This window comes from Caretta caretta, chromosome 11 (assembly GCF_965140235.1).
Source record: "Caretta caretta isolate rCarCar2 chromosome 11, rCarCar1.hap1, whole genome shotgun sequence".
Lineage (NCBI taxonomy): Eukaryota > Metazoa > Chordata > Testudines > Cheloniidae > Caretta > Caretta caretta.
Genome location: NC_134216.1, coordinates 69,831,791 through 69,850,943, shown reverse-complemented (window position 1 = coordinate 69,850,943; position 19,153 = coordinate 69,831,791). Strand labels below are relative to the sequence as shown.

Below are 19,153 nucleotides of genomic sequence, written 5' to 3'. Positions count from 1 at the left end.
TAGGAATACACGTGCTAGCTTTAATCTAACTGTCATGGCCAAAAATAGCAGTGTAGACATGGTGACACATTCTTCAGCGCAAGCTGTACAAGCCTGCCTGGGGACACAGGCTTCATACTTGTGTGTTGCAGGCCTACTCTGAAATCTCTGCTGCTGGATCTTCACTGATATTTTCAGCTGTGGTGGCTGGATTAAAACTAGCACTCACCCTGCAGCAATGACTCCTGTCCCACAGGGCTGGGTTCCAGCCTATTGGTTCTCACTACAAGCTGACTTGGAGGAGCCTGCCACAGTGTTGCTTGATGTGTACATCCATATGCAGTTGGGGCCCTCCACTCATGACAACCCACCTCGCCCCCTTCCTGGATCTGGTGCTGCTAGACATGTGGCCTCAGGATCTCTCTCCTTCCCTTGGGACTCCCCTTCTCCTCACCACAATCTCCTTAGGAGCGTTCCCATCCCAACAAACCTTCTCAGGAAGTGCCACTAAGGAGCCAATATACCCTGCTGAGATCAGGACTCTAGCTCCACCTGGCAGGAATCCAGCACCTCATCCATGACCCTCTGTGCCCTTCCTTGTGCCGCCAGACATGGAGCTTCACCTGCTGCAGGGGGCAGGCACACGGGTGGCTCACAAAATACAGTTGGGGGGAACTGAGCCACCTCTTGCCATAGCCACCCTCTGCCTAGGGTTGCGATGAAAACAAGCCTGAAACCGTAGTCTGCACTGGGAAAGTTTCATAATCCTTGCTTTAGTCAAAATAACAATACTTTGAATTTATACAATTCTTTGTATATGAGAATCTCAAACTAAATTATAATTTATATTTCCCTTTGAGGTAGAGAAGTGTTATGTCTGTTCTGTAGACTGATAAACTGAAGCACAGTGAGGTTGTGAATTGCTCACGGTCATGCAGACCCCGTGGTGGAACCTAGATTTTTCTGACCACCAGTTCTCAGCTTCCTCCTAAACTGTGAGCTAATGTTCAGAGACCAATTCAGTTCTGACTTATTACAACATTTCAAATGGTCACTTGTCAACATGACTTGCAAATAACTGGTACGTGTGGTGAAATGTCTATTTCATCACATTATGTTGAAATAATGGTACAATTTAGCTTCTTATCATTTGCCTCAGGTTAATAAGGTGCCTCTTAATTGTCTTGCTGGAGCTAACAGTGAGCCAGTTGTGCTGGTTAGAGGACTGTTTGTCCTTTATAGGAATGTATACCTCTGAATCAAATCTAACCTTTTTTACCTTTTAGCCTGAGTACTGAATACAGCATTCTGGCTGTGCCTGAAGGCAATTCCTGTGTGGGAAAAGAGATCTCATGCTGTTCTTTCCAGTTGACTGAAACAGCATCAAAGATCACTTTGAGTACTGTCCTTGCAGAAGAATAAGCCTGTTCTCACTTCAGGCTGGCTGAGTCATAGTACTTGGTATAAAATAGTCTCTGGTACTTTTGTACTCTCTTCATGAACTACTCTTGAATATGACCAAAAAAAACCCCAAACCCAACCCAACCTTTACAGTTGGGGTGTGTTGGTTAGCTGCATATTCTCCTTGTTCGTGTTGATCTGCATCTGTCAGTTACTGGAAAATATAATGAATTTCAACAATGGATGCTTTCCTATAGCAAGGTATGGTGGGAAAAGGGAATGGAGACTAGTATCAAAATGGCTCCCTTTTCATAGACTAGGGAGGACTTGAAGGGGGATGTTATTGGGTAAACCCATCGGAAGCAGTAAGGCTAACAGGAGCAAGAGGGAGGCTCTCTGCAACCCACTGCTAATTTGTTTCCACTTTATAAATGCCTCCTTTCTGTGAGCGTAAAAATGTACATTTATACTTTCTTTATAAAGGACTGCAGCCTCCTGGTGGAAAATCAGTTTTGCTTATGGGAGAAACAAACCCTTTTTAGTTTGCACCAAAATCTCCATCTCTCAACTCCATTTTTGAAGGCATCCTGGGAGACTGGATGGCCAGGTACAACATTGAAGGGAAGGTATTCCAAGGTCATTACAGAGCTAAACCTTCCCTTCTTTCTTCTGCTACCTCTCTCTATCCAACAAAATACAGAGCAGCAAAAAAATGGCAGCTTCCCTCTAGAGGATGCTGAAGCTTGTGAAAGTGTTTTTTGGTCAGATGTTAACAACTAAAGGAAAAAAAATGAAATGGTTCATCCACTTGGTGTCAGACCAAGCCATTCAAATATAATACAACCTATTGAATTCCACAAGGAAATGGGAGTTTCCTGATCTTCCGCTGAGTATTCAGCATGAATGTGTAGTCTGTTCATTCTCCTCACGGGGTAGACAGCAGGCTTTGATTACAAGACGAATAAGTACTATAGTCATTCTGTGAAAGACTCCCTCCCATTTCTGCCCAGTGACCTGTTCTTTTTTTTTATGTTAGGGAACCTGTTCTGACTGTAATCAAATCAGGAGGAGAAGGCTGCTGGTCATCTGACAAAGAGCAGGTTCTCTTATATTTATAGCCAGAAAATAGTGCATGAACCAAATAGCTAAAATCATAGATCTTGTTTAAATAACAAGATGGTTTGAGGCTGGTTTCTTTTTTTCTTTCTAGAAAGGCTGTATTATTTAATTAAAGTTAGTTTCTAAATGCTGTCTTTTAGTTTTCCTCCTGCTTCTACCCAGAATTTAGAGTGGGTTATACTGATCATCCCAAAATCATTTTCATGTAGTAAAATCTGTTTAGATGAGGTGAGATGATATAGCATAGTTAAAAGCTCAGTAAAATTCCTAGAGTGTATACACAAGCCACCTCGATCAATAAAGTTTTTACAGGATTTCTTGAATGTTTCCAGATAAAGTGAGCTGTAGCTCACCAAAGCTTATGCTCAAATAAATTTGTTAGTCTCTAAGGTGCCACAAGTACTCCTTTTCTTTTTGCGGATACAGACTAACAAGCTGCTACTCTGAATCCAGATAATAAGCGTTTTGTATCAAGTGTGAAAGTGATTGCAATTTATTTCTAACAGTTTACTGATTTGAGGCTGTTGGTAACTGAAAAGTGTAGTCGGGAGGTGATTATTCTAGATTGTGGTCAGATATTTCTTTTAAAAACTGTAAAATAGACAAATTAAAAATGGTCCTTAACTTTATTATTTTCAGTCACTTATGGTTGTTAATGTGGGCTTTAAATATAAGTAATATGTAACTTACTTGTCTGGAATGGCTCTGAGGGACAACTGAATATTTGACATGATTTAAAAAAATTTCCTAATTACATAAGTGTATTCCTTTCTGAGCCAATCCAGGATCTCATGCAAATAGTATATGGCACTAATATTCCTTTAACCTCAGTTGGGACTGCACAACTCAGCTAATGTCCAGATATAAATATAGATGCCAAATACCTTTTTGGATAGCCACACTTCAGATAATCAAAAACTGCAATTTTTTATTTGGATTTCTTATAAAATTGTTATATTTCTATAACAGCTTACTTGGGTCTTGATGTACTTGCTTATATTGTATAGCTACAAGTCTAAACAGTCATCACACAATTGGGTGTCGTCTTTTCAGAAGTATTTTTATATGCAGAATTATAAGTAGTTGAGAAATTTACCTAACACTTAATAAACAGTCTAGGGCTTGGGGGAAATACTTGTGCCACCAAGGCCTCACCCCCTGCAATTTAAAGGCATAACCAATTGTATACAGTAAGTGTAACATACCAATCAACATTTGTATTGAATGTAGTTTTTTAAAAAGTAACTTGTCTCCCATGCTTTAATTAAGCCTTCTTTCCCTTTTTGGCCTGTCTTCACTTTTCCTTCCCTTTCTGACCTACAATTTCATTCATTGATGTCAGTATCTTACCTTCCCCGCTCACTCTCTGCTCCTTGAGTCCTTCTTATCTTTTTTATTCTTTCCTTACAGTATATTCTCTCCAATATTTTTTGTCTAGTCCCACTCTCCAAACCCATCTTCCTTTGTACTCTGCATCATTTGACTATCTTATCTGTCTTTTATATCAACCCACATACCCTGCTCCAATTCAGATACATATTTATGTAGAAAATAGAGAAGGGAAATGGGAGCAAGCTTGATTCTGATCAAGGTACTATGCCAGGGCCCTGTTTAGGAGCTTCAGCTTTTGTAACTTCCAGCAGTTAGGGATATAAAATAACTTTTGAAGACACCATGATCACAAATGTACCTTTCTCTTCCAGTGCTCATTACTTTGCCTAGAACCAGCATATAATTCCAGAAAGCATGTTTTGGATCAGTTTCCTAGTTTGTCAACAAGGCTCTGAATAGAAGATGTGAAACCAACTTGCTGTGATTTCATGATGCTTCTGTTTAGCAAAACTGCAAGCAGCAGTGTAGATGCTGGCACAATTTGTCAGTGGATTTAGAAAATAGCACTGCATCATTTTATGCTCAATTCATATTTGGAATGTGATGTTTACAACCAAAATGACAGGACACTTATTTTTTTTAGATGAAAACCTGATCTATAGAAGTTGGTGACACTTGTCCTGCAAATTATACTCAACACCTTCTTGTATAATTCAGGGAGCTAATTTTCTCCATGTTTATAAGCATGTACTGAAGGCAACCAAATATACATACATTTTTATTTTGTGACAAACAGCAAAAAATGCAGTTAACATTCGTTTCAATATAATGCTATTCTGTAATTGCAAAGACAAACTCTGGAAAAGGGAGTATGTGTTTGAAGACTGTAGTTTATTTGGCAACTTCTCTGAGTCGTCATAAGTATTCTGTGTTGATGATCTTTAGAATATGCATTGCAACACATTCTACAGGCTTTTAGATTTTTGACCTTCCTTATCAAAAAGTTAACAGGGAGTAACTACACAGAAAAGAAAAACAAAGTAGTGTTGGACTGAAACTAGTAACTACAGAACATTTTGGTTCCTGTTCTTGACTGCTTCTTCCTCCCTGCATAATCAACTTTTTTGTTCTGGTCAGTGTTGTAGACTGGACAGAATCTTGAGACAAAATTAACTACTGGTACCACAATTTTAACCCCATCTTTCGGATGGGGAAAGGATCAAGCTCAGTTAACACTTGCCTTTATATTTTCTGTGCAAAGTTATTGTATTAGGTGTTCAGGATCATATTGGATATGTCCTAAAGAGAGTTATGCTCCCTGTCACTCCCGTGAATATTCTAGAAAGAGAAGATAAACATTACACTGGAACTCTCAAACGTGGTCCATGTAGAATCCAGATATTTAAAATATCGTCTGTTCTTAACTACCGAGGGGAGGAGAGGGGCAGGTTTTTTCAAAAACTCAAACCCGTCAAATCAGAAGGGAGGAAACTACCTTAATTGGTAGCTTTGTAAAAAGAAAATATATAAATGTGGGTTGGCAGTTGCTCAGAAATGAATGATGTGTAAAACTTAGGTGAGATTGTATTCAAAAGGATAACTGGACTCTTTTCACTGGTTCTGATAAAAGTGAAGATGAAAACAGACACACAGTATACTAAAAGAATTAATCTGCAGCAGTTTCCAAAGAATACTTCCAACTTAGTCCAAATGCGTACAGCACTTTCCAGAACCAGTATTTCTGGTGCACCAGGTTTGCATTTTCACACAGTCTGATTGTGATGTCATCAGGAACACACATAGTTTCATAGATAGAAAAGTGATTCTGTAGACTGTATTGACGTTTGTGTCCTTTGTGGAAAATATTGAAAATATGCCCAAGCTCTTACAAGAATTGGGAAGAAGTGTTTGATTACATACTGTACATCTTCTTTTTTCCTGTGTCCAGAACAACCTAGAGCACTCTGGCATGGAAAAGGTGTATTGCAAAATAGGAATGTAACATAGCTGTTGCTAACTGCTCACACCTTTCTGAAGGCTTTCATACCATTCACGATAGATGCTGCAGATCATTAAGTGTAAGTAGTGCAAAATGTGTTTTAAAGAACTCTGTTTTGTTATCTGTGCCTCTCTTTAATTTTGTTACTGGTATTTGTTCCCTTGTTGACATGGCTGTATGGTCTTGTGTTGCACATGCACTTCACTTTTTATCTCTAAAGAAAAAAAACAGGGCTTGCCAAACAAGGAACCAAGCTCTTCCCAAGCTGATTCAGTGGTTTTGTAGTGTTATGGTTTATCAGGAGCATGTCCTTCCTGCTATGAGTTTTTAACCTCCAAGTAGGAGCCACTTCACAGTTGTCATCTTTCTCTTGTCTGTCTCGGTTCTCTCACTTTAGGTATTGGTACCTGGAAGTCCTTAAGATCAGTAATTTTACACTTTGGCATAGTACCTGTTTTAGCCCCATCCAAACTTACATTTATTATAATACTTTTATTATAATTATAATTATAATATTGGTTTGTAGACCACCAATGGTGGCCCCCTTGCAGAATTAAATATTTGGAGAACCAAGCTGTTGGAGGTTGCTAGGGGTCGGGAGTGGTCCAGAAAGTACTTTCTTCCTATTATGTAGAAATAGAATGAAACTTTTCTAAGAGTGTTAAATGTTGACACCAGCAGTTATCTTTGAAGTGGTAAGGCAGATTCACTGTTTTGTGTGTGTACTCATGGCGTTATAACCAATGAAGATTTAATAGGGTTAGCATGCAAAGGAGTGATACTAGTATAATTTCTACCATCAGTGTGTGTGAGCAATGAGTCAAAATATTAAGTGCTACAGCTCTACTAAACTAATAGACTCCTACATCTGTCCGTGAGGGTCCCCTCTAGAATTGGTGTAGTTCATAGTTTGTATGTATTTCTACAACTGTGGATTTGTGAAACTGATTCTTGCTATGTCAGCACTACAATATGATAACAGTAAGCTGTTCAGCTCCTATAAGCTTTTGTCTCTAGCTGAAGAACTCTCAGAAGTTGGGATGCTACATGTTGGATTCTTTTTTCTAAAAATTACTTAATTTAATAATTTGGGATATAAAGACTAAGCAATTAGATTTAAAATTGAATGAAGTGGTAGGTGCATAGAGATGGAGAGAGAGAATGGGTCTGCTTTTAGAGGCTCTGCTCAGAGCAGTGCGTCCTCCTGATCTGCTTCACAGCTTGGATCCTTGCGGAAGTTTGAGATGGTTACATGCTTTTTGCACTCCTTTCTGGCCAGCTTCCTATAGTAAATTAGAATAATCATTTTATTCCTGGGACTGGTGGTTGGTATAGTGGACATTGGGGAATGATTGGTACAAAAATATTGGAAAAAGTGCTGTAGGAATTAAAATTTTCCATGTGCCCCCTTTAGCTGTCTTCTATTTATGGTGTAAATATACCCTGATTTCTCTTGACATAACAATCACTATGACCACAGATAAATATTGAAATAAATATTTGGCCTCTGATATGACTTTAAGGGAGGGTACTCAATATTTACCATAAAAAAATTGCCTCGCGGTATTTTAACAGGTATTTAATAATCTATAAGCTTAGCTTGAATCATGAGATTGCACGACGTTTCTCAAGGGAGAAAATAGTAGCAGCTATTATGTGAAGAAATAACTACTTGCATGCAGTAAAGACCCAAATTCACCTCATGAGTGTAAAATCACAGCAGTAGGGATTTATTTTAAAAAGACAAGTTCTCCTGGAAGGGTTGACGTGATGTTGGAATTGTAACTAATATTTAGACCCTCACTGTCTCTGGACTCTACTGATAAATGGTCTTGTAATGACCTGAGTGAAGGGCCAGACCCTGCTTGTATCGTTCCTCTGAAAATGTTTAATCTGTTTATGCAGGTCAGGAAGGGGGAGACAAATGTAGAATTCTTTGTCCATGTAGAGAGATGCTTGTGTTAGCCCAGTTCTGGAACACACACAAGCCTGTCCCAACTTGTGTTTATATTGTACAGAGGACAGATGAAATACCACTGTTTATAATAAGGCCCAAATTTGGTCATTGTGATTACTTCACCCGGAGCACAGTCAAGATAAATTGTCTTTGGTTTCTAGTAATATGTACCAATAACTGGCTTTATTTTTGTATATATGCTGCACAGTTGAGGGAGTTTTGCTGATGCTTGTGCTGTGTAAGTTGCATGCTTGTGGGTGAATGTGTGGTAGAAAATAACCAGTTTGTTTGGTAGCAACAGTAATAGCAACATCTGGGTTCATAGGTAGCCAATAACATTTCTTCTCTTAAACAGAGTTTTTGTTGCAAGTCTCAGCTGAAGCTGTTCAAGAGTAAATTGACAAGAGCACATGCAATAGAGCCTTTAACACAAGTAAATCCACAAACAAATAGCTGAAGATTCAGCACACAACACAAGAGCAAGGAATCCAAATACAGTCCAGCTTTTTCTTTGTTCAATATGATTTAATGAAGTGCTAACAAATTAATGAGACTGCAGACTCCTTAATGTATTAACTTACATTATATGTTACATATTATCCTAATATTTTTCTTGGAGCAAAAATTGAACATAATGTAGGTCCTGTATATTAACTGTTGGTTTGCACTGATTGTGGATCTGCAGCTGTGATTAGCTTTCAGACCTATTGTGAATGCTGTGTATTTTGTTCTCTGGAGAAAACACTAATATTCAAAATCCCCAAAATAATAATTTGCAAAAAGAAATAGTTTCTCCTTAAATGCAAACTTTATAGATTTAACTTTAGAACATTCATGTCCTTTCTATTGTGTATGCATACTTTCCACCTATCAGAAAATAGATAACATGTCACTTACTAGATACTCTTCTTTCCATCTTTATACTAACCCCTGTCCTTGGTCTTGAGCCTTGACACCACTTCTTCTCTCCACTTAATCCTCACCCTCTGTCCTCCCCAAAGTCCCCAAAATTTTTCAATTTTCCATCACAGCCACCATGTTTTCAGCTAAGGAGGACCGAGCTAGCAGTGATTATCTTTGGAACTCGGTAGCACCGACTGTTTATCAGCTAGAAGGTTGTCTGTTGAGCAGTGCAAAGTTTGGGACAAATTCCATATTGCATTGTATGAACACTGTCATGGAGTACAAATGCAGTAGTTATAGCCATAATTTAAACAAAAAAATACACCCCACAACATACACCTTACCTTGTTGTTTGCTTTTGGAATATTTTTGGTTTTTTTCTTTCTAAAATGTCTAACTCTTTAGCTAAAATAAGTTAACCTAGCTACATTTTGTAGCAGCTTACATTGAGGGAGAACCCAGAAGAATGCAGATAGGAGTTTTTGTGATCAGCTTCTCCAATATTTTATAAAGAAAATATTTGTATCTTTTTAAAAAGTGGGTTGAAAAGAGAACATCTAGGAAACCATTATGTGTACAGTCTACTACAAACCAGTATGCTTTGTACTATAGGCCGCGCAGTTAGCAATGTTAAGAGTAAAAGTTAAGATTAATGTTGCCCAATACTGTTCGTTATAAGAACGTGATGTGAGTTACTTAAAACTTTGTCTAAGTTTAACTGTTTGGGATGAAATTTTCCTTCCTGGGTGTCTTCTGAAGCCTGAATTTTTCAACTAAAATGATTCAGCTGTGTCAAGATTTGGGAAAAATTTAAATGTATGAAATTTATTTGTATTAATCATGCTCTGAAAGAGAAAATTTGAGATTTAATTTATATGAACCCTTACTGGGAGAGATGTACACAGATTTCTGTGCTTCTCTAAATAGCATTCAAATTCTTCTCTAGCAGGAGTAGCATGTTACTGACCTAGAGCTATTTTGAGAAAAAGTCATTGGAAGAAGTGACCTAAATGTGGTTAGTTGATACAGCGTTGGTCCTCTGCCAGATGAAATGCAGACAGCACTTAAAGCTGAAGTCTGTTTCTGCATTGCTGGTTGGAAATTCCCTGTGATGGAGTTGTGCAGCACTTAATGAGGAGAAAATACCTGTTTCAGACTATAAGCCCTGAATAATTGTTATAGATTTAAATATCAGTCATATGTAGGTGAAGGGAAAACTCAGTGTGCATGGGTTTTCCCCAACTTATCATATTTGACCAAGTGGAGGCAATCCCAACCAGTTGATGTCCTTCCAGTTGGAGGCAGGCAGTGTGCCCCTATTTATACTTGTGACTCTGTGATTCGGTGCCTGTGAGATTTGGCCTTTTCCCAAGATTCCACAAAATTGAGCATTTTTGCCATGGTCATTTTGGTGCACTGGGTGCTTTAACGGTTTGTCTCCTTGACCTGCTGGACCTTACTTCTCTCTCCAACTTCCTCTACAGCAGATAGTTATTTGGATTACAGTGCATACTCTCTGTGCTGTTCCATGGAGCCACGGTAGAGTGGGAGTGGGGAGTTAGAGAAGAAGCCCCGTCCATGGCTGGGGTGTAGCGCGCAGGCCCGGTGCATAAACTGTCAGTCTGGGCTGCCTGGAGACTAACACAGCAGTGGAGGTCCAGGAAGCTGAGACAAGCCACTGAAGAAAGTTACAAATGCCATATAGGGGAGGGAAGAGGTTCTGAGGCAGGCCACCTAGACCACATTGCAACTGCTTGAGCCCATGCAGTTGGGACGTTTGAAGAGAATAGTGGAGGGGCGGGGGGGAATTGTCAAATTGCTCAAAAAATAATTGATCAGTTTACATCAATAGTACTTTTCACCTATGGTTAAGTGACTTGCTGAAGACTGAGAGAGTCTGTCAGAATCAGGAGTTTCTGGCTCCCAGTCCTGTTCTTAAATTCTCTTTCTTTAAAACTTGTATCTTCTGGCAATAGCGTAGGGAATCTTTTTTCCTCTGAAGCAAACGATGTTCAGGTGAGAATTGTGTATCATTAGTATGTTTCCTCCTGCCCACAATCCATGGCCTTGAATATTCAAAATGTTGAGCTATAAGACCAAAAACATTCAGGCTTTAAATGTAGATGACTTACAGCTGCTCCATAGACATCCCAGAACAGCTAGTTCTGTACCCTTGGCTGCCCAGGTTTAAAAAAATAAACTTTTGGCATCTTAAGAGGTTTAAAAAAAAAGGCAAGGGGAGGGGATTAATTTCTGAACTCTTGCATGAAGAGAATGTGAGGATAATTCTTTCATGTAGAAAGAAGCACACCATCCAGACCCTCACCACACTTTCACGCTGTGTGATTGAGTAATAATAAGGAAACGTTTTGTGAAAGGTGTATTTTTCCCACTGCAGTGTTCAGCAAAACCTTTTTGCTAAGAGGCACGCATTCATCTTAATAACTATTCTAGAGGTTTGAGTCTTGAGAATTGAGTTACTTGATTTTTTTAATTTTCCCAAACCTGGTAAGAATCAAATAGTTTTTCTTGACTTCAATTCATTGTGACACGTTTCAAGATTTGTCAGTTTGGCAAATGAGCTTTCTGTAGAGTTTTGTCAATTTCTTCACTGAAATTATAAAATGATTGTGTGATAAACAAGGCCAAAATTATTTCTGCTGAAACTACCATTATATAGGGACGTGAGACAAGATCATGAGCTACTCAAAATTGATTCTTGTTGTTCTTGCTGCTTTTGTTGGCCTTTTGTTTTATTGAATATGAGAATCAGTGAAGTGCTTATGAAAGTGAAGGATTAGTAGTAGTACTGTACTTTCTAGAGCCAGGGATACACAAACTCACTCTCCTGCTGGCAATAGCTCATCCAAACTGACCACTCTCCAAGTTTAAATCCAAGTTTAACCAGAACGTCTGGGGGGGGGTAGGAAAAAACAAGGGGAAATAGGCTACCTTGCATAATGACTTAGCCACTCCCAGTCTCTATTTAAGCCTAAATTAATAGTATCCAATTTGCAAATGAATTCCAATTCAGCAGTTTCTCGCTGGAGTCTGGATTGAACACTTCAGTCTCTCTGGTCACGCAATCACAGACATGAAGGTCGCTATCTTAAAACAAAAAAACTTCAAATCCAGACTCCAGCGAGAAACTGCTGAATTGGAATTCATTTGCAAATTGGATACTATTAATTTAGGCTTAAATAGAGACTGGGAGTGGCTATTTCCCCTTGTTTTTTCCTACCCCCCCCCCCCCCCAGATGTTCTGGTTAAACTTGGATTTAAACTTGGAGAGTGGTCAGTTTGGATGAGCTTTTGCCAGCAGGAGAGTGAGTTTGTGTGTGGGGGGGTGGAGGGTGAGAAAACCTGGATTTGTGCTGGAAATGGCCCAACTTGATGATCACTTTAGATAAGCTATTACCAGCAGGACAGTGGGGTGGGAGGAGGTATTGTTTCATGATCTCTGTGTGTATATAATGTCTCCTGCAGTTTCCACGGTATGCATCCGATGAAGTGAGCTGTAGCTCACGAAAGCTCATGCTCAAATAAATTGGTTAGTCTCTAAGGTGCCACAAGTACTCCTTTTCTTTTTGCGAATACAGACTAACACGGCTGTTACTCTGAAACCTCTCTACATTCTAATTTTCAAACTGCCATTGGGGAGGTTATCAATATAGTTTGTAGTGCAAAACAAGCAGGGTTTGAAGTAAGGCCAAGGAGTACTCAGATGCTGAACTGGGCTATCCTGCAAAGAAGAGCAATCCACTACAAGCAAAGGTAGCTTCCATCTTTTTGTTTGAATTGGAATCCCACTTCTATATAAACTTTGATTCTTGTGTAGTTTGGTCATTTGTGGGATGACATCTTACAGTGAATAATGCATATTAATGAAGGTTATCTGCAATTGAAGCCATGTATGAAAACCACCTCTTTTCATTTATTGTTTTCAAGAGATTTTACCTTTCGCAGCTTGTATATTTTTATCAAGCAAAGGAGCCAGGAACTGTAGGAATGAGTACATCTAGTCATTTGGCTAGACAAGCCCTCCTTAAACTGAAAAGGAGGACTTGTGGCACCTTAGAGACTAGCAAATTTATTTGAGCATAAGCTTTCGTGAGCTACAGCTCACTTCATCGGATGCATTCAGTAAACTGCTCCTTTTTAAAAATAAAAAGCATAACTTTCCATAGACACAAATATTAAAATCCTAAAACAAAGAACCCATGGCAGCAAGTCTGAGTCCAGCTCAACTGACTTGGGCTCGTAGGACTCACTGTGCGTGGCTAAGAATAGCAGTGTTCCTGCACAGGCTCTGAGGCCCACCCCTCCCACCAGGCCTCAGAGCCCAAGCTCCGGCCTGAGCAGGAATGTCTATACGACTATTTTTAGTCCTGTAGCGTGAGCCTGAGTCAGTTGACCCAGGCTCTGAGACTTTCTGCTGTGGGTTGGTTTGGTTTGGGTTTTTTTGGTTAATGTAGGCGTACCCTTAAATTTCCCGAGTTAGCATGATGTCAACTAGTCTGATTTCAGTGCAATTGAGAAGTACTTAGTGCCTTTCATGGTTTCCTTCCTCTTTCTTGCTATGTCTCATGTTAGCCTCCATAGAAAATAATCTGTTGATTGTGGTGGTACATTTTGGTGATGAAAATTTAACATTGTTTTCCAAAGAAGCATTTAGCTGTATATACTTGAGTTCATTTCCTTGGTTACCATTTACAAGGAGCTCTTGTAATCCTTGCCAGCTAAACTGTAAAGATGCCAGGTTGTGCCCATTGAAGAGAGTAATGATGAAGTGGGGTCATGGCATAGAAAAAAAAAGATCTTTCTGCATAACTGTGCCTCAAAAAAGGATATTTCTCAAAGCACTAATATAGACACACTCTTAAATGCCATGAGAACAGGATAAAAAATGTTAAATAAAGGCACTACTTGAGCCACGGATAGTATCATTTCAGTTAAACTCTGTCCAACTCTTTCAGTATGAAGTATTTTCTATCTATTCTGTCCATCAGAAAATGAAACTTGTATTTTAAAGAACATCAGAACTACAAATCACAGTTATGCTTTGGAACCGCAGTAGAAATGTAACATCATATTGGAATTTTACTGACGTTATGAGAACTTGTATTGCTCCTTAAATAATGAAATTAGAATGTCACCTCTGTTCTAACATTCTGTACAAATTTCACAGGTAAATATGGCAGGAAAATCGGTGTAAAAAAAGTGTATGCTGTTTGGCCCAGTGTTAAAAAAAATATTTATTTGTGTTAAAAGGGTCAAAGCAAAAAGGTGAGTTTTTAATTAGATGTCTTTTCCTCAAACTTTGAAAATAAGTGTAAGTGTGTGTGTCTTTTAAAATAACTTACTTTGAAGTAACTTCATTTTCTTTTTAAGTGATGAGCCAGGTGTCTCAGACAGTATTCTGCAAAAAAGAATACAAATTCACATGTCCCATTAAGACCCCAGGTTGTATGCTGTACTGATGCTGCAATAATGTACCTTGAGCTAGAGTGTTTTGTCTTTCTGAGAAGGAGTTACGCTGTGACTCGGGTATAACCGGTTTCTGTTGGCTTTTTGGTAAGGCTCTAATAGGTAATAGATGGGACTATATCCTTGTCTCCAAGTAGTATGCTTTGTCAAAGGAATGTATAAGATTGCAAACATTCCCATCCAGAACGATAAGTTCTACTGAATTGAAATGAAATGCTGCAAGGTGGTTTGTGGTAATGTTACTTCACTGATTACCACAGCAAAGACGTTCTTAATCGTATTGTTTTGGCTGGGCTGGGCGGGGTTTATTGTATAATAGAGCACCCAAAGTTTTTGATATTCTCAGGGTTTTTTTTATGCAGGATTTGCCTTTATCTGCTCCTGCTCGAAGCCCAACTTTCCTGCTGATTTGAAAAACTGATTCCCTGGTCTGGTGAGACACAACGTACCATGGAGACAAAATGCCTGGGTGTGCCCTAATTTAAAGGCCAAACTTTATTGGCATTTGTTTGTGCTAGCAATTATTCTGACATTCTTTGTAGCAAACATTATGGGCCTTCTACCATACTCCCGTTTCCAGTTTACACAGGAGCTCTTTCATGATTATCGCTTGGGAGTTTCAAGTCCCTTCCGGTTTCATTCCCATGGAGTTTGATGTTTAGGGTTTAGGCTCCATATTAACATGTGCATATAAAGCATGCAGTATGTTTCTGTGTAACTGCAAATCATATGCATGTGCAATACCCTGATATATTCCTCAGGGGAGGGGGAAAAGATGTATTCAGTATCCTTTGATTAATACCTGTACTAGCTTCCTGATCCTTATAACTTTACTGCTGCTTTTCTGGTTAATTATTACTAATGCTGCTGCTCTTGTAGGCTTATGAAGAAAAGTGACAGCTACCTTTTTGTTTCTGTTTTTGTTTGTCTACATATAATGTTTCATTTGTACTGAAGGGTCTGCACTGTTAGCTTTCTCTTTGGGCTGCATTGGATTGGGATTGTAGGCAAGCACACTTCTGGTGTGAGCATTAGGCTTTTTCCGTAACTGTCTTCCTATATTTAATACATTTCACTCTCATTTATTTAATTTGTCCCTTTTGCAAGCTGGGTTCTTACAGGTGTAGCAAATGAATGTGTTGAGAAAATGGACCCTGACTAGCCGGTTAAAAATTTGAAAATGGGAGTCCTGAAGAAATTCCCCAGTGTAATAGTTCAGTAACTTCTCCCCGTACCATCTCCAGTTGCTGGGAAATAACAGTTGCTTGGATTCCTACCCAGGTGTCTTAGCCAGATCATTTCTTGGAGAGTCTTTTTTGCATAATTTGTTAATTAGAAGGAATATGCTACTGCCTCATCTGGAGTCTGGAGACTGCTTCAGAAAGAAGACCACACTGCATCAGTTACTTTAGATGGCTGTTTTTGCAATCATAAGGGCTACAAAAATTTTAAAAAAAAATGAAATTTCTGGAAAAATTAATAGTTTAGCCAACCCCCACTTTCCAGTGAATGTGACCGAGCCACTGGTCAGTGGATTTTTTCCAAGTCTCTAGCAAACAATTTGTCTCCAGTTTACTAACACTACAACCACCACCATCAACCTGAGGCGGTTGAGCAGTTTGACTCTCAGCCAAGCAACATGAACCCGCTTGGAATTTGCAAACCCTGGGGACAAGCCACTCAAGCATTCCAAATTATGTTTTAGCTTGTTTACTTACAGAATCTTATAAGCCATTTCTTTCTTTTCACAACACTTCTGTTTTTTTAGGTGTGGTTGAGAGGTGGGGATTAGTTTTCGTAGATTTAAAAAGCTCTGGGGTTTAAAGGTACCTTTATATTCCTAGCATCTAGTCCTTCTATTTGATTACTTACATGGACATTGATATGCAACATCTTTTGTCACAACATCTGAGTGCTTCACATTTTAATAATTAAATTGTATAATCAACATAGGCTAGACAAATCCAATATGTTGACCCATTTGCAACTTTAAACAGTATGAGTCTTGCAACCTGTGTGTAAAATCTCAACCCAACCCTGTTTTAAAAAAAGTTGTGTGTTCTGAAAGCTGCCAGGGCTGTTAAACTGCAAGTGCCATTGGGAATGGGTCTCTGCTGAAAACACACTGCTATTGGAACTTGAATTGTATCCCATGAGTCCACAGCGAGCCTTAACATTCATGACTGATCATAGGGAAAGAGGGATTTTCTTAAGTAACCAGGTAGCACAGTGATTTACATATGGAAGCAAACATATCCAGTGTAGAATCTTAGGCAAAGGTACTGCATACAGTCCGCTGCCCACCACAGCTGGGTGACAGACTGGAATGTTTCTGCAGCTGAAGCTGCTTGGTGGTCTCCCAAAGCAATCCTAAATAAAGTATATTACTGTAATCCAACTTCTAGATGACAGAGGCATAGAACAATTCAAAAGGGTAGCTGTCTTGGAGAAGCAGGTATGATTTGGAGTTAGTTGTCTTGTCAACAGAATTTCTCCGTTAAGAATTTTTGTTTCCCCATAACTTAAAATTAGTATTTAAGAAAAGAACTGGCTAGAGCCAGGCATAATGCGGGTAGGTACTATGAAAACTCCACTGCATTTGTTTCTGATGTGTAATACCTCTGCTGATCTGACCTTGGGCCTGCTGAGAGTAGAAATTGCCATCTTGCAATATGGAGACCATCAAATTAAATCTATGGCCAAAAGAGGACTTGAATATGGAAAAAAGTATACTAATATACTGAGCTACCTGGCACCTGAAATTCCTTTCTTCATCCGTATTGAGGACGATGCCTGTTGAAAAGAAAGTTATTACTAGTAACAACATTCTCATTAGCAGAATTAAACAATTTCTGATTTAATATTTACAGTTATAAGAGCAACTGGAAGTGATTTCCAAAAATTCTCTCCCTTGAAGGGTACATTTCGAGAGTTTCTCTTGGTTTGAAAATTTTAGTGGAATATTCTTGCATTTCCTGACAAATAGGCAAGAAATATCTTAAACTGGAAGAAACATTTGAAGTACAAACAGCATTGGTGGCTCACCACATGTGGTTGTTTTGGTCTCCAATCTATCCTTCGGTCATACCCTATGTTTTTTCCCTGAATTTGACATCTAAGTAGTACTTCGAAAATTCTCTGATTTGTGACTCTATAATGTTTATATTCCCCCTTCTATAATTTAGTAACCCTCTTGAGGAGAATTGCCAGTTAATGTAAAGTGAAAGGAAGAGTCAGCAAATCTGCTGATCCAAATGTCACTGGATGAATGAGCGTTCTGGTAGACCCAGGGGAGCAGGAGTACGATTCTGTATACTCTAGCATTCTGCTACTCCTATCCCTAACCTCACAGTTTCACAGGCTGAAGAAAGTGGTGGATATTTCCCCATAGGACAGTGCAGGCCTATTATGAAAAAGCAAAGTTGCTATTTTTTTTTTAAAAATAAGTTGTCTTCTCAAATGACAGTTTTGAAGGACAGCTTGTAAATTATGCATACTTGGAGCACTTCTGCAGAGGAAGCCTTGTAGAATATGCTTGGCCTTTCTAGAACAATGGGACATGGTTGGTATTCAGGAACTCACTGAATAAAATTACTGTGAAATACTAGCCTGTGAATAAAAAATTATTCTATACACTTAAAAATGAATTAAGAAAAATGAATTAAGAAAACAATCTGCCTGTTATATGGATGATACTATGGGAACAGCATGAACTACTGAGTTCTTTGGCTGGGACTGGCAGTAGGTTGGGAGTTTATGGAAAAATTGAACTCTGTTGCTAGGTGGAGCCTCTACAGGCTTCTCCGTCCTTAGCTGGCTGACCAGGAAGGAACATAATGGCTTGGTTGCTGGGTAACAACCTATTTTGCTTGTCCATGCAATGTAAGGAATGGAGCCAAGAAGAGAGGACTCTATTGACAACAAACCTCCTCTAGTCTTCCAAAATGTCAACAGCTGAAAAATAACCACTGAAATTTAGATTATCTTCTCAGGGTCATGTCTATTCCTGCCTGTTTTCTTTGTGGGAGATGGTGTGCATGCATACATTAGGTGAAATCCTCACCCCATTAAAGTTAATGGGAGTTTTGCTATTGACTTGAGCATGGCCAGGATTTTGCTTATTGTGCATAGATCTGTCCTTCTGTACCTATAAATATCACGTAGTATTACGCTAAAGGTGAAATCTTCTGGGGAATGTGCCCATAATCATTTTAATATTTATTTATATGCTTTCACCTGATCATTTCTGAGTGATGAGGAAAATAAAGAAATTAAAAATATGCCAAACCAAAATAAGCCCAGGGTGGCATTTCAGATGGGATAGAGAGAAGAGAAATGTGCAGTTTAATTCCAGCCTGATAGCCTGGAGAAATGCAGTGAGTATATGAAAGGAAGTGACTTAAAAGTGTGTGATAATCTGCGTTAGTATTTGGTTTGAGTTTGGGGAAACAAAACGTTACAATCCGTTTTGGTTTAGTGTTTAAGGAATTTTAGAACACTATGAAATGTACTGGTGTCCAACTCCATCTCCTGATTGACAACATAAGAACGTCCATAGTGGATCAGATCGAGGTCCATCTAGCCCAGTATCCTGTCTTCTGACAGTGGCCGATGCCTAGTGCTTCAGAGGGAATGAACAGAACAGTTCATCATCAAGTGATCCATCCAAAATGATCTATCCGAAATGGGTAGAGTACAGGTAGTGACAGTTTAGGATTCTCTTAATTGTTCTGCTATTGTCTCTCATCCTTAACCGGTAGTGTACAGATTTCGGTGAACTCTAAACTAATCGCTGTCAACCTCTCCACCCTTGTTCCTTGCTTTTTGTTCCCTTTTTTAGTCAGTCAGAATTAAGTTCCCATTGATTACAGAAGAGAAGTTTTCCTTGTGTCACACTCAACATTGATGACCCACCTGTCTGTTTTTTTAAAATAAAATCTATGTAAATGAAGCCAGCATACTGATGTAATTGTGCC

The 19,153-nt window shown here is 38.9% G+C and overlaps 1 protein-coding gene across 36 annotated transcripts in view; it reads left to right on the top strand.

Moving 5' to 3' along the window:
* Positions 1 to 19,153, top strand: part of LRRFIP1 (LRR binding FLII interacting protein 1) — a 186,653-nt gene that overhangs the window by 59,350 nt on the left and 108,150 nt on the right. The window lies entirely within an intron of this gene.